This window comes from Carassius auratus, unplaced genomic scaffold (genome assembly GCF_003368295.1).
Source record: "Carassius auratus strain Wakin unplaced genomic scaffold, ASM336829v1 scaf_tig00030051, whole genome shotgun sequence".
Lineage (NCBI taxonomy): Eukaryota > Metazoa > Chordata > Actinopteri > Cypriniformes > Cyprinidae > Carassius > Carassius auratus.
In genome coordinates, this window is record NW_020525823.1 from 81,129 (window position 1) to 97,059 (window position 15,931).

Genomic DNA, 15,931 nt, shown 5'->3' on the forward strand with positions numbered 1-15,931 from the left:
GGCATCAAACTGGGCCTTGTTTGTAAAACAAGCATCTTCGAAATGCAGGGAACAAACAAAAACACTTGCACAACTCCGTTGATGCTCTGTAAAAATAAACTCTATCCACTGGTCCCTTAATGCTGTTTTTTTTTTTTCGGTAATCTGTGCAGGGTTGTCTTGCCCTGGAAACCAAAAACACACTCCTTTTGTGACAATTCGCTCTCTCACTCTGATCAGTGAATGTCTGTGCTCTCAGTGCTCTGCTATACGGGAGCGTACGCTCTTCTGGCAGACGTGCCCTTAGGACCCATATAAGGAAATTCCGCTCCATCTAACGTCACACAGACCCATACTCGAAAAAAACTTTCTGAAACTTGTGACAAACCGGAAGGAGTATTTTTAGAACAGAAATACTCCTTCAAACATACAACTTAATTTTTTTAACTTTGTCCATGTTTAGCATGGGAATCCAACTCTTTAACAGTGTAAAAAACTCAGTATGCATGAAATAGCATTTCAACTCCCCTTTAAGCAGCCTACCTACTTTTTACAAATGCAAATTATAACTTGGTACTGTGATTAATTAAAAAAATTTTTTTTTGAAAAGACTGATGCCTCTCCACAGTTCTGTCAACAAAAAATATTTATTTAGCCTTCCTCATAAATCTATTTCAAATAGTTTGCCATTATGTGCAGTTAATCTGGTTGTGCATTTTGAAATGCTTTTGTATTTGCATGTACTACCATATATTATTTTCAGCTGAGATGAATGAGGGCCATTTGGCACCGTATTGATTTGGTGATTAAGGTAATGAAAATAAATGGCTCTGTTGGTGCACAAAAGACTATTTCTCAAAGATTTACTGAGAGTCTACAAAGTAGAAGTCATTTTGTTTTGACAATATTTGGATGAGTCATTAAAGTTGTAGGCACCAATTTCAGTGCTGAGTACAAGCTACCATTCTTCTTTTTTATTGCACATGGCTGGGGAAACTATAATAATCTTAAATCGTAAGATTTACAAAGGGTAGTCAAGACATTTTTCATCAACATTCACACAGATCGATGATGAAGGGGTCAGCAGCAATTACATATTGTACTGTGAAAGGACAGCCATTGAATTAGCAAATTACTCTGTGAGCAGTTTCAATGGAGTGAAAACACTATGTTACTTTTTTATTAAGCTTGGGAATTAGCAACAACCAAAAGTGGTACAGAAAGTACTTTTTGGTGTCGATGCAGAGCTACACAAGTGTTTGCATGCTCTCATGAGCTCTTTACAGGCAGACCTTTTCTTTCCATCCGTGCTTTGAGAGGATCAACTTTGATGGTATAAGTGGACTGTGGTGAAATAACTGAGTCATGCTGAAAGCTGCAGAAAAGGCTTCTCACAAATATTTTTTGGAGGAATAGATTATATGGGGCCATTTTGAACTCACTTCCCTAACAGTATGCTCCCAGTGAGATATGAATAAAGGAGGAGGAATAATCAGCATGTTGCATTTAATTTGTGATCTGCATGCTTGTGGGTGAGACTGAACTTTTGTAAAATAAAGCACAAGTATAGGAGCTCGCTAATTTCTTTTCAAAAGCTATTTATTCATGCATGCTTCCAGTGTGTAGATTTGATTTGCATTTGATAAGTACACATTTCATACAGTTGATTGGAGATAAACAGATGGTTTGTAACTTTTGAAAAAAAAATTAAAGTTTGGACTGGAAATTAAAAAAACAAAACAAACAAACAAACAAAAAATTAATAAATATTGTGGGATAATAGTGTGAACAGTTGATTTCACTTGTCACCATTATAGTGATTAGTGTTTAACACATTTTGGTGAAGTCATAGTACAGTACCATACACAGTTGTCCTTTTTAATTTGAAAGAAAATCTATTACTATAAAAATACAGTGAAAGTATGACAACTTATAGACAAGAATTTACTGAAAATGTGCACTCATGGTAAACTTCTTCTCCATATATAACATTTCTGAAAATATTTAGAATTTTGAGAAGAAGATGGGATCCACTGAGATGTGCCATCTTATATTTATGAACGGAAGGAAGTATTGAATCTGAAAGAATAAGCCTGACTGCAGCAAAACAAGACCTTACAGGCAGTAAATATTGAAAGTATTTTCACCAAAGTGATGAAATTTGATTTTGTTAGCATGCTTGAACACCCTACTTCATCCAGCTAGCCTCTTTATAGCTATAATGATGTATAAATATGTCATTTAATTTTTCATCAGGATAGTTTTCCTAAAAACAGCCAAATAAGTTAAATTGTTACTTAAAATGTTCCTAGACGTCCACGCTCCAAAATCTCTCATTATACATTCACTATATTAAGCTGCTCTGAAGTTTTCATACTCTGTTCTCTTAACAGTGACAGCTGCAAAAGTGTGAAAAGTCACACGGTCAGGTTTGTGTTGTGCCTAAGAGGCTGTTCATTTCACTTTCTGTTATCTCTCTCAAGGGAAAAATGCTCAAAACACTGCCGTACTGCTTATATCAGCAAAACATTTCCCACAACTCCCCATCACCATTTCTGCTTTGGCTGTGTGGCACTTGCAAACACAACAAAATAGTGGTTCAGTAAGTGAAATTTGACAATAGGCACAAAACTTAATAGTAATTGCTAATTCTTCCAAAATGTTTCTCTCTGCCTTTTTATGAAAAGTTGTCAGATCAACTAAATTAAGAGGAACAACTGTTGAAGCTTTTAGTGTCCTCATCTCTCCCAGTCTCCAGCAGGTTCTTCTTGTTATATTAGAAGAGGAACTGTATTGTTTGTGTTACAGTGACGGACTTCCTCATAATATGCAACCTTTATACATTTTTGTTGTGGTCTCAATATTCTATTTAGTCATGAACCATATTATGAAACATATGTAACATTTATATTCGCCCTTAAAGTTAATTGATTCTTATATTTGATAAAAGATTGTGGGAAAGATGCTGGAGTTCAGCATTCAAAAAGAGAAGATGTTTTGAAACCGTAGTTTCAAAATTGTTTGGCGTATTTTGCACAGGATCTGGTTTTGCAGGTTTAGCATGGGGCTACAATTGTACATATCGAAAGTTTTCATTTTTAAATGTCAGCTGACAATGTGCATTATGCACATGTATATCATATATGACATGCTTTTGATGAAGTTTGACAAGTATGACATACTTCTCTGAAAATAACTTCTCAGCAGGATGTTTTGTGGTTTAACAGCAGTTTCATCATAAACCTACTCTTTAAACCATTGCTGTGTTTTTGATTCGTCCTTTGTTCTAAGGTCACATGTAGGGCATCAGCCCCTGTAGATTAGAAATAATCAATGACGGCAAACGTCCTTGACTCCTTGTGCTTCCTCTTCACTCAGTCACTCATGTCTTATGTGTGCATTAACCACACATAGTCTTTATGAACATAATTCAAGACCAAGAAATAGATCCCAGTGGGACTTTCTGATCATAAATGTGGGCTGTGGTCCCATCACGCCTGTCTATTTTATGCTCTGTTATATGTGTATCATCTAGATACAATTTCTCCATGGTGTCATTGACTTTGTATTACTTGGTTTTATTTCAGTGTGGCCTCAAGAGCTGGTGATGGTATAGGAAAGATGATAAAGACTTGCAGTGATGGGTGTGTACTTCAGAAATGGTTGGGGTTTGTTTATTGTTTGCTATGTAGTTATGGAGTGAACATGGTTTGCTGAAGTATGGATAGATCAATCATATTAAAGTGTGTTTTATATAAATAATCTGTTAAATATTAATATGATTATGCGTTTTAACATTTTACATTTTGTTTATTTAAAAATCTATTTTTTAATTTATCATTAAAGTTAACATGGTTTGCTACAGTATGGGTATATACAATCTTATTAATTTATATTTAATGTTGTATTTAATTTTAATATTGTAAATGGTTTAATATTTTAATATGTAATTATTATTATTATTATTATTATTATTATTATTATTATTATTATTATTATTAAGTATTAATATTATGATGATAAATTTTTTAATATTTCAAATTTTTACAAATATTATTTATTTTCAATTAAAATTGTGAATTTTATATATATAGAATTGCTTTGGTCAGTGATGATGATTTTAAGACCTTGGTCACCGTTTACTGGAGTAATTATGTGTATTAATTAATAAAATGTCAATTCATATTAATATATTACATTTATATAATAATGATATCTATTATAAAATCTATTTATTATATAAACATTATTTTAATAATATTTTATTATTATGAAATTACTTCATATTAATACAGTACATTGTGCCCCAGTTTCATGTTTTTTTTTTTTTTTTTTTTTACATTGTAGCTGAGGGAATATTTAGCTCAGGCAAACAGTTTCCACCTTGTAGTTGCCTACAGATCCTCTTGTAATGATCATACATACCTATTTTTCTCACTGATGTGTGGGCTGCTGAAACCAACATAGTAGCCAAGATGATGACCTGGAAACGACTGAATGTGATGTCATTGGCACAGGAATATTCTGCTGCAGGTTTCACTGGAGCTATTTTTCCTTACGCACCCCAGAGAAGTGGTTTTAAATGCTCTGACACACAAGTTCTCCAGTGCTGAAGCTGCTACAGATGTTGCAGGGCTCTGGTCCTCTGAGAAGGCACATTCCAGGCAGACGGCTGTTGAACAGAAGCTCTGTGAGGGCAGCGTGTGGCCCTGAGGTAGTGCAGAAGATCACAGAGCTACCGTTGTTCATACTGCTCAGTGTATAGAGCATGAATGGCTTTCTGGACTGAAGTCAACGTATAAACACAATAAGTTAAGGTAATAAGCTTATAAACATAGAAAATGTAAAGGTCTGCTGGGAAAGTCAGAGAGGGATGTCATGAGATTAAACAGCCCGTATCATCCTCATGACTGAGCAGAATGGATATATGTTTTGTTTTGTTGATCAAAGAAGTGCCTTACCCATTGTATACATTGCTTCTGGTTTCCAGTGGCTTCTGAGGCTATTATATCTCTGCGAAGCAGGGCCTGGTGCAAACTGACACTTTTTTGCAAATTCAACTCTTCCCTATGTATTAATGACAGCACATAGTGTGGATTAACTTTCACATTTCTCTTCTCCATGTGAAATGACAAGTGCTGCAAAATGCAGGGGAAGAGAGAGAAATAAACAGAAACAGGCCTGCAACTCCTGAAATATATATATGAGTCACGTCCCTGTGCATAAATATTAAGCACCATGTATCATGTTTGTGTCCCACTTGCACATCACTGTTTTCCACATGTCCTCAAGCAGAATTACACGTTATGTTACAGATATATAATATATTTCATGCTTAATAGATTTAATACTTAATATATAAGAACTGTTTTTTTCATTTCTTCTGTTTTTAAACTGTTATTTGGCCCACTGCAGTCTCAAATGTTTGGATGTTTTGTTACATCGTTGGCACCCCAGTAGAATATTCTACAGTAATTTGCAGTTGATATATATTTTATTTCTGTGATGGACTTTAATTTTCTTGAGAAATATCTCAACGATCAGTGCTTTTCTTGGTGTTCATAGTCTCACAGCTTGACAAAGATTTTATTTTGAGGTGGGAAATCAGCCATGCTCAAATCTGCAGGCCTCCATTGGGTTGACTGAGCTTTGAAATCCCTGAATGAACCTGCTTGCTGTTTCCTCATTCCTTTTGTTCCTTCACAAACTATACACTTAGCACCAGTTCTCAGACTTATCTGAAATCCCCCTCTGATATCTTATTCTCGACCTAACATATAGTAGCCTAATCCAAATCATTCCATTCCCAGTGTAGAGAGATGAGAATTATTCATTGGCTTTCAAAGACAGAGAAACTATTTTTTTCTATACTCACAATTCCTTTCTTTAGAACTACAGTGAGACTACTTAATTCTCTCTCCTTTAAGTGCATTCATGTTTACTGCATTGCTTTAACCAGCCTGAACTATCAGACCTCTGTAATCTGTTAATTGTCCCTTATGACCAATATTTAAAATTAAATTCAGGAGTTTAAGTTTAATGTAAACAAGTCTGGATTGCTTTCTGCAATGCAACTGCACACTGCTTCCCCTCAGCTCGGCTTACTAGGTAAGCTTTACTGTAAATCAATTAAAACAGTACAATAAAAGAACAATGCAGTTTCAATTCCTGTGATTTAACTGAGATTTGGAAGTATTATTATTATTATTTATTTTATTTTTATTTTTAATACTTGAAAAAATGACAGGCCATCCAAAGTTAGTTTCTCCCCTTGGACAGATTTGACCCATTCAGTGCAGAGGATTCTGAGCGTGTGTTGTAATGCTATATTTCTCCAAACCTCTTCTGATTTAGAAACAAACTCATCTACATCTTAGATGGCTTGAGGGTGAGTATATTTTCAGAAAATAACATTTTGGGGTGAAATATTCCTTCAAGGAAGCTAAATTAAAATGGCATGAAATTGAAGGATCTTCAAAATGCTGTAGTAGTTTTTAATAATGCATTAATTTTTAAGAGACTTTCATCACAGTGATATTATAATGAAAAAAATAAAAAAATTAAATTAAACATCCTGGTCCTTTTAATGGAATTTTTCTCGTTGAAGGTCATGTTCTCTGAAGTGGGTGTGGAGAGCTTCACCAGTCACTGCACTTTCCATGTAGAAATGAGTGACAGATCTCTACATCTGATTGCATGCTGTACCTGGGAAAGAGCGCTTCAAATTACCCTCTGCACTTCTGTCACCCAGTGAAACAATTGAAAGCGAGGGCCCCATCCACCCACTGTTTGGCTGTTTTAGCTACAATACAAAAACAGAGACCATGAGTTTTAATGCATGGTTTCATAGACAGCGAGTGAGTAAAATCAGCTACCACTGCCCTCCGATGTCCCGAGCCCACAGACGAAATGCAACTTACGTTTATTGCCCGAATCCAAAACTCTACAAGTGTGACCCCCAGTTAAACTCATGCTGACCATAACTGGCTCATCCGTGTGTTGTCATGGTGACAGTCAGCTGTGATTAGCAGGACAGATTTAATTACAGGAAGGCTTGAAAAGACAGTGCAGTCTGGGCTTGTCTCATGTCATGTTTCTTTGAGCCACAGGGCAGGGGTTTTACCATGAGCCAATGAGTTAAGGACACATGGAGCCTCTGGGCAGACAACGCTGAGACCCCTGTGACCTGTGACAAATGCTTCGGCTTGGAAACGGAAATGGAAATAAAAGTCACAGAAAAGATCAGAAAGTGATAAAAAAAAAAGGCCAATTCATTTGTATGTAAATCCACCGTATATGCCAGGGGTATAGACAGTGCAGAAGAATCAACCCCTGATACATTTCTTCTGGTTCATGGCATTAAAAGACTTGGGGAAATTGTAGATTTATAAGCTACAAGCTATTCGTAATTTAAAGTGATTAAACTGCTCTTTTAAGTAGCTACACTGCAGGCCACTAAACACACTGAAGCTACATCAGGGAGAAATATCTTTTTAGATGATATGCTCTTTAGTAATCAGAACTGTGTTATTTTAGTGTTATATTTATATACTATTATATTATTTATTAATATTTTCAACTTGTTTTCATTTTAATTTTTTGTTTAATCAATTTACTTTTTTATTTCATTTTATTTAAAGATTTAGTAAAACTTACAGCTTTTATAATTTTTATATTTCTAATTTTAAAATATTTTATTTGAGTTTTTTATAAACAAAAAATGTTTTGGTTAAGTTCTTGATTAATATTTATATTCAAAACATCAGCTGTAATTCAAGACGAATTTTGATAGTTTAAGTTTTAGTTAAAAATGCTGATTGATATGTATTCATCTGACAAAAAAACAAAAAAAAAAACAATAGGGATCTCATTTAGGGTGAAAACTTAAAACGATTTAGACTAAGTACAACTGGTAAATTATAAAAACTATTTCCTTTCTTCTGACTTCAGAAAAGATTTAGAATTAGAGAAAAAGAGAAAAAAATTAGAGAATTAAAAAAAATATATAATTCCATTAAATCATGAGAAATTATTGCAGTCCATTTGGAACCAATCCAAAGTTTGGATATGCACAGGTGACCTCTAATATATGAAGTTCGGGCCTACAGGAATCTACAGTACGGCAGAACATACTGTGCAGGTGGATTCCCAGCGGCTCACAGCTGTCATTCTGTTTAAATTGCCCTCATAGATTCTGCATAGTTTGTCTTAATAGTTAATGAATGTTATAGGAAGCTTTCACATTCCTCACCATTCTAAGCACTGCCTTTATGACTTGACAGGCATAATTAATGCCTGCTACAGTCACGCGACTTAAACGGCACAGATAAAGCAGCCGTCAGTCTTCCTCCGCGCCTGAGCTTTGAGAAATGTCTCTGAATTAGAACCATGCATTGAATTTCAGTTAGGGGAGAGGAAATCGGTTGTGCCCTCAATTAAGTCCTAAATGAGTTTCTTAAGGAGCCATTTGCAAAATCTTTATGAAGTTTTAAATAGATGCTTTAAGGGAACGGCTGTGCCTTTGCTGCCCTCAATTATGAATATGTGACAAACATGAAGACTGAATGTGACTATGACTACATTAGCTTTGATGTCCTCTGTGCATGACCTGTGATCTATTGTCACTGATCCTCACAAATGTCAGCTTACGTAAATGCCTTCCAGAGAGGGTTTATTTATATCCAAATCAATACTGTGTTATAAACGAGCTCAGGTGGGAGTGGGACTTGTGAAGCAAATGTCTTTCAAATGTGACTTGTGTGTCTTGTTGACTGTGCCCAGGAAACTGCATACTGAAATCCCATTCAGGCTTTGCCAACAAACTGACCTTTTCTTTAAATGGTTAACAGAAGAAAATATTATAAAAAAATAAAAATGCTTGTGCTATGGTGTTGTGTTCAGAAATGGTGAATGGAAGGTTGCTGGTTTGATCTGGTTTGGTTACCAATGTGCCCTTGAGCAGGGCTTTTTCCAGAGGGACTGTCATGTTGTGGCGATATTCTTTGGTGACATCTTGTGAAATACACAGAGACTCACTGTCATGTGGCGTTATAAGCATTCTATTCTATTCTATTCTATTCTATTCTATTCTATTCTATTCTATTCTACAGCATGTACATGTAGCAAACAGGTTGCAGAAATGCAATTCAAATTAGAATGTAAGTGTTGAATTAAAATTGAAATGCAGACATTCATATTGCTGTAATTTTAACCTTGAATACTGGCTTAACATCCTTGTTTGAAAACTTAGAAAAAAATAGGCATATATATGCATCACTAGATAGATACTGTAGATGGATGGATGGATGCACAGACAGATATATAGATGTTTGAATCGCCACCTGTATATTCAGTTTCATTTCATCAGGTTTGATAAATTAAGGTTTGTGGACCAGGGTGTTCAATTCAGTAAATTAATTTTCCTGTTATCCCAATTCAAATTCCTTTTCAACTTCCTGTGGGTATGAATAATTCAATTAAAATGTGCACTGTATGAACTACAGAGGATCTGAATCCTCACCTCTCAATTTCTATACAGCCTGGCTATTCTCTGCCTTGGATCAACCCCAGCTCCCAGAAGAACAGTCTGGTGGTATCAGAAACACATTATCTGCTTTCTGACACAAAGAGCCCTGCAGTTGTTTGTGGGGAACAACTGCAGCGTGCAGCACCACTAGTTATGTTATGGACTGCTAAATCTCTTTTGAACACACTATAACCACCTGTTGCCAAGTCTGTGTACTCAGCTCCACAGTTTGACCGCTGTAGGAGTAAACTGCATCTGCATCTATCCATTCAAACATCTTAAATAGGCTTGAATGTGAACGTCTTCTCAACTCTGCTCAATTATTGGGTTGCAGCTGGTGCTGTTGGTGATTGCTGTTTAATAACCACTGTAGCACTATCCACACTCTCGTTCAGACACTTATTATTCACTCTTTAGATACAGCACAGTTTTGTTCCTGTTGGCACAATCCAGCAAGCTTTCTGAATATCTTCATTCCCATTTGTATGACAGAACATCTTTGACAGTGATGTCTTATCTGGCTGTGGCAGAGGAGCTGCATTTCAAACCATAAGCACTAATGTCTATTTCATCTCGGACTTGACTATAATGCTCTTTCCTTGGATTGTCCCAGTTATCTTCATTATTTATTTTAAACTTCAGTGTACTTGACAAACACACTACAAAGGATTTGGAAACGAGGCTAAGCAAAACACTAAAAAACATGTTACAAGCAATAACAGAGAAAGGGAAAAGAGTTTTTTTTTTTTTTTTTGCAACAGGACATTTCTGTGTGTGTGTTAATGGAGTGAGTGGGTGGACAAATGAGTTTTCAGTCACTCTTTAAGTGGCAAGTTTGAGAAGTAATTATTAATTTGTGATAATGATTGCCTGACTGTACATTAAGGAGATAGTTCAAACAAAAATGAAAATTCTGTCATCATTTAGGCTACTGTGTTTACTCTCATGTTGTTCGACCCCAGACTTTCTTTATTCTGTGTAACATAAGAAACATTTGGACTTTCTTTTTACGGACACACAACAGAGACAAAACACTGATTTCTGGGAGAATTATCCCTTCAAAATAAGCCCATGAATATATATATATATGCAGTCTGAGGATAACCAACAACTGGCCGACAATTTGAATGTGTTTAACTGCCGGTTTGAAAAGCCCACTGTCAAACCCCACATCTGCTCTGATCTGCAATTAACACATACACCTACCCCCCTGAAAACCCTTTCCTCCTTCTTTTTCCTACCATTCAACTAGCGCATAAGGTCTGTGTACAAGAAATGAACTGGGTCTTCAGAAAACAGAAGACTAAGAAAGCTTAGGCTGGGTAAACACATCCAGGGCTCTCACGATCAGCACTGGCGCCCGTCAGGGATGTGTGCTTTCCCCACTGCTCTTCTCCCTGTAAACGAATGAATTCACTACAAAAGACCCCTCTGTCAAGCTCCTGAAATTTGCAGATGACATTACCATCATCAGCCTCATACACAATGGAGATGAGTCTGCTTACAGACAGGAGGTTAAAGAGTTGGCTGTCTGTGTGTCTGTGGACTACTGAGAAAATTATTGTCTCACCCCTGCCCAACCTCTAAGATTTTACACCTTTACAGTGAGCAAAAGGGCTAAGAAAATCACTTTGGACACCACAGACTTAGCCCACTCTTTCTTTCGACTGTTGCCCTCTGTTTGGCGCTACAAAGCACTGAACACCAGAACAGTCCGGCACAAGCACAGTATTTTTTTGTTTTGGTTTTTTCCACAGGCCATATTCAACCTGAACAATTAAAACTTCCATAATCATAAACTGTCCATTATAACTGACACATTTATACATAGCATCTGTAAACTGTACATTTATAAACTACATAAACTGTGCACTTGTAAATAAAATATCTGTACATTCATTACCTATATTTCTACTTCTGTATTATATAACATTATTAAAATTTTCTGTTTTTCTTTTATTAGTGTTATATTTCATCTCTGGAGACTGTGCAATTCCTATGTATGTCCTGTCATCATGTATGTTTGTACTATGTCTCTACTTTCTTCTGCACTGGAATCTCCTGTCGCCAAGAAAAATTCCTTTTGTATGTAAATAGTAAAGCAAGAACATACTTCTGAATGTGTGCAACTTTCATTTGCACATGATGTTTCAGCTCAATATCAAACCTGGCTAAATTAGTAAGAATAAATGATAAAAAATACATAAATGGAAATATTTATTTGCTTCAGGCATGCGTGTAGTCAGTATAGGTCAGATTTGAGATAGAGGGCTATCATCTGATGATATACATTAAGAGTGCTTAGATTTTCAGCTCTGAGACTCATCTTTGGATGTTTGTTGCTATGGTTACCGTTCTCCATGAAACATGTCTTTTTACTTCTGCATTGACCCACCAAATTTCCTAATTTTGCCAACTCTCACAGCTTTGCATTTTGCTGGCCCTTATGACAAATGACAAGTAATTTTAGGAAGTCAGTAAATTGACTTTTAAACTCTGTTCCTAACACATAAGCATTTTCTCCTATAAATGCTAACCTGTAATGTTTTTGAGATAGACAGATAAAAATTTAATATTCCTCTGGGGAAAGAGTGAATTAGCTTAAGTAAGTCAAATATTTATTAGGTTTAACCTTAGAGAGGAGTGGTTGTTTGCAAAAAAAGATGCAACCTTGTCATGGTTTAATTAAGGGATTCAGGATTTGTCATATTTCAATAAATCAATGATATTTGTCCTGATTACTTGTATTATATAATCCCATAAATATGTATGAGTATGTGCATGGGACTCAGTCAAGAGTTCTTACTTAATATGTCCAACTAGTCTTCATTTCCTGTCAGCTTACTGTTTGAACAGCCATGCATGTCTTCGGAAAGTTTTTCACTGGCCTTTATCGAATTCAATGTGACATCTCAACAGCAACCAGCTTTTCTCTTTCCAGCTTAGAGTTGGAGAGGAGTATTAAAAATGTTGCAGTTGGAGCTCCTTTTTCCATCCCAGCACTTTGTACACAGTGAGGTCTTGCAAAGCCAAACAAACCAATGAAATAAATGAAAATAGCAGAAAACAACAACAATTTTAGCATGGGGAGAAATGTCATCTAACTATTATGGACAGAAAATACCCAATTAATAGAAAAAAAAAACACATAAATGGAAATTACACTTTCCTTGGCCAAAAACAGGAGTAATTAAAGTTGCTAAAAATAAAAATAAAAATGCACCCAACCTCCAAATTGGACCCCCTACGGATACCTTTTACCTCTATTTACAACAATCTCAATAAAGGTTTTAAAGAAAAACAAATGAGAATTACGAGTGTTTCCAATTTATGGCACCATGCCATTACAAACAAAAGGGAAAACACAAAATAACAATAACTACAACACCAGATTCAATCAGGAGGAGGTTAGTTTCAGTGCAGGTTTAGTGTCTGCTGGGTGTTTATCCAGGTACTCATTCTCCCATTGACCAATCACACCAGGCGTGTCATCACTGATGTATAGCAGTGTTATTTAACAGAACCTACCAGAGGAAAGTGAAATAAGAACCAGAAAAGAAAACAAGCAAGTAGATTAAATGCACACATTAAAGACATATAAAAGTATTTGCACAATTTATTTGTGCAGACAAATAAATAATAAAATAAAATAAACACACACACACACACATATACACACATTGTACACAAATTCCGTGCCGCCAAGACTCAGTTGGCTTCCCTTAAGCAGTTCATGCTTTGGAGGGCTTGCGAGTCTTCTAACTCTGCCTTGTCCCCAGCGACTGCTGGATTTCTGGTATCAAAACTTGTTTGGCCCATTTCAGTCTAGGCCATCATGTTTTGGTGAGCACATGTCACAGACTCCTGGGACATATGGCAGAGGCCTCTCCTGTCCTACTCCCGGGGCTGCTTCACATGAGGCTCTCATCTCTAATGGCCAGCCCTCTCCCTACAAAGTGTCACGTAGTTGCTCTTGCATTCTCTTGACATGGCGGGACCATCTCTTTCTTCAGCAGAGGGTCAAGATTGGCGCTGTTTGTCATCACCAAATGATTACGATGGACACCACCCTAACTAGCTGGGGTGTGATCTTCGAATGCAGACCGGCTTGAGGTGTCTGGTCATGGTGTTAGTGGTGTTCTGCTCATGCAGTGGACCTAATCAGCTGCCCGACTGGTTCAGTAATGGAGTTTCTGTAGCAGAAGTTTATGGCTGGAGTGGCTGCTACCACCTTGACATTTTATGTTGCAGCTATGGCTGCTCGCAGGGATGTGGATGAAGTTCCCCTAGGTAGACATGGTTTGGTCTCTTATTGGAGTTTATTTGAGCTGAGCCTTTGGAGTTAGCTCCTGAATGGATTCTGACCCTTAAGGCATCGCTCCTGTTGGTGTTGGCTTCTGTTTGTTATTTGAGATTTGCAGGCTCTCTCTGTTAGCGAGCCATGCATGGGGTTTGCTCCAGACCTTGTTAAGGTATTCCTATGGCAAAGACCCAGTTATGTCTCCAAAGCCTTGTCCATGTCAATTTGCTCCCAGATGGTTAAGCTTCACTCCGTCTGCCCTCCTCCTTTTGAGATTAGATTTCTCACTGGGTAATGCATATGAGGTACAAGGTCTGTATTCACCACTAGGCATTCAAGCTAATTCTGCCAGGAGTGAACCTATGAAAGAGAGCGTCTCGTGTTCTCTGAAAAGGGAATGAGATGCTGCATTCCCTGCCAAACGTCTTGCGCTGCTGACAGGACTTCTTCAGCAGGAAATCTGAGGAGTGGATGGTGTGTTCACCAGTATTAGAGTGGATGACACAGTGATGATGGTGTGTCCCCCGCGCCATCGGCCAATGAACTGGTGTGATTCCATACGGATTTCAGACAATCGGCACACTCAAGGGGTGTTCCCACTGCATCATAGCTACGCAGCATCTCGTTCCCTATTCAGAGAACAGGGCTTACACGAGTAACCCAAGACATTTTTCAGAATGTATTTGGAGAAATTTTGTATTAAATTACTTACTCAACAATGAATCACATACAGTGAATTGGTGCCATCAGAATGAGAGTTCAAACAGTTGATAAAGACATCACAATAATCCACGAGTATTCCACACCACTCCAGTCCATTAATTAATGTCTTGTGAAGTAAAAACCTGCATGTTTGTAAGAAACAAATCCATCAAGGAATTTTAACTTTAAACCGTAGCCAAAAAATGAATCATTGATTCATATTAATGTGCTCCTTCCCCTGTTATTCTCTCACATCAAATTCCACCAACATATTTGTTTAGAACTGTTTTAGACCATTTTTGCTTGTAAATGGTGTTTGATCTGTACATATTTCTCTCCTTTTTCAGATGACACATTTTTTTTAAATGGAGAAAGAAATATTATGGAAAGACAACTAATGTTTTAGCTACAAAGCAAAATCTTGATGATTGTTTCTTTCTTTATTTATTTTTTAATAGAAGCCCACAGCCTTTTGCTTCACTGAAGTTGTGTGGATTACTGTGATTTTACCAGCTGTTTGAATTCTCACCCATTCACTGCATAGGATCAATTGTTGAGCAAGTGATATAATGATGTAAATGTCTCCAAATCTGTTCTGTTGAAGAAACAAACTCATCTGCATTTTGGATGGCCTGAGGGTACATTTTCTGAACATTTTCATTTTTATTCCTTATTATGGTCACATTTGGGAACTTTTTCGAGTAAATATTACAATTTTATTCATATGAGTAACATCTAAATTGTTTTAAAAAATTCCTCAAAATATGCATTTAAATTCCCAAAGTGATATAAGCCTGAGCATAAATTGAAAACAGGACACTGCTAAAATCTTTACTAAAATGCATTGCAGTGGTGCAGACAAAAATAAAATGTCGTATTTATAGGCCTGTGAGAAGATTTCAGAGGAGAATCAGCAAAGGATTGCAGAGTCAGAATCAAAAAGTGTGACAGTGGTCAGAAAGTTTCCCTCAACAACAACTGAACGATCAATATTTCTAAGAGAACAGATTCTCACAGATAGCATCCAGGAAGTTTCAAACATACACAGAATAATGTGAGTGCGTCTGCAGATTCTCCTGCTGAGGCTGATAGCAAAAAATGCCTGAGTCAACACAAAAGACTTCAGCAGAACTGATGTTCAAGGTAGGACGACTCGGAAGAACTCAGTGCTTCCAGAGAGAGACAATGTGAGCTTCTGTCAAAGGCTGGTCAGAACGCACTGACAGAACTACTGCGTGTCTCCCTCCAGCTGTCTACAAAGAGCAGGGAAACCTAAAGGTAAAGAAGACTAGCAGGCAACACTGCAAAGGTTTGCAGGTTCAGTTCAAAGTGGAGGTGATCCAGGAACTGTTCTATAAATGAACTCATGTTTCTTCATTTACTATCATTGCAGTTAGATAGATTAGGGTTTTTGTAATTAAATA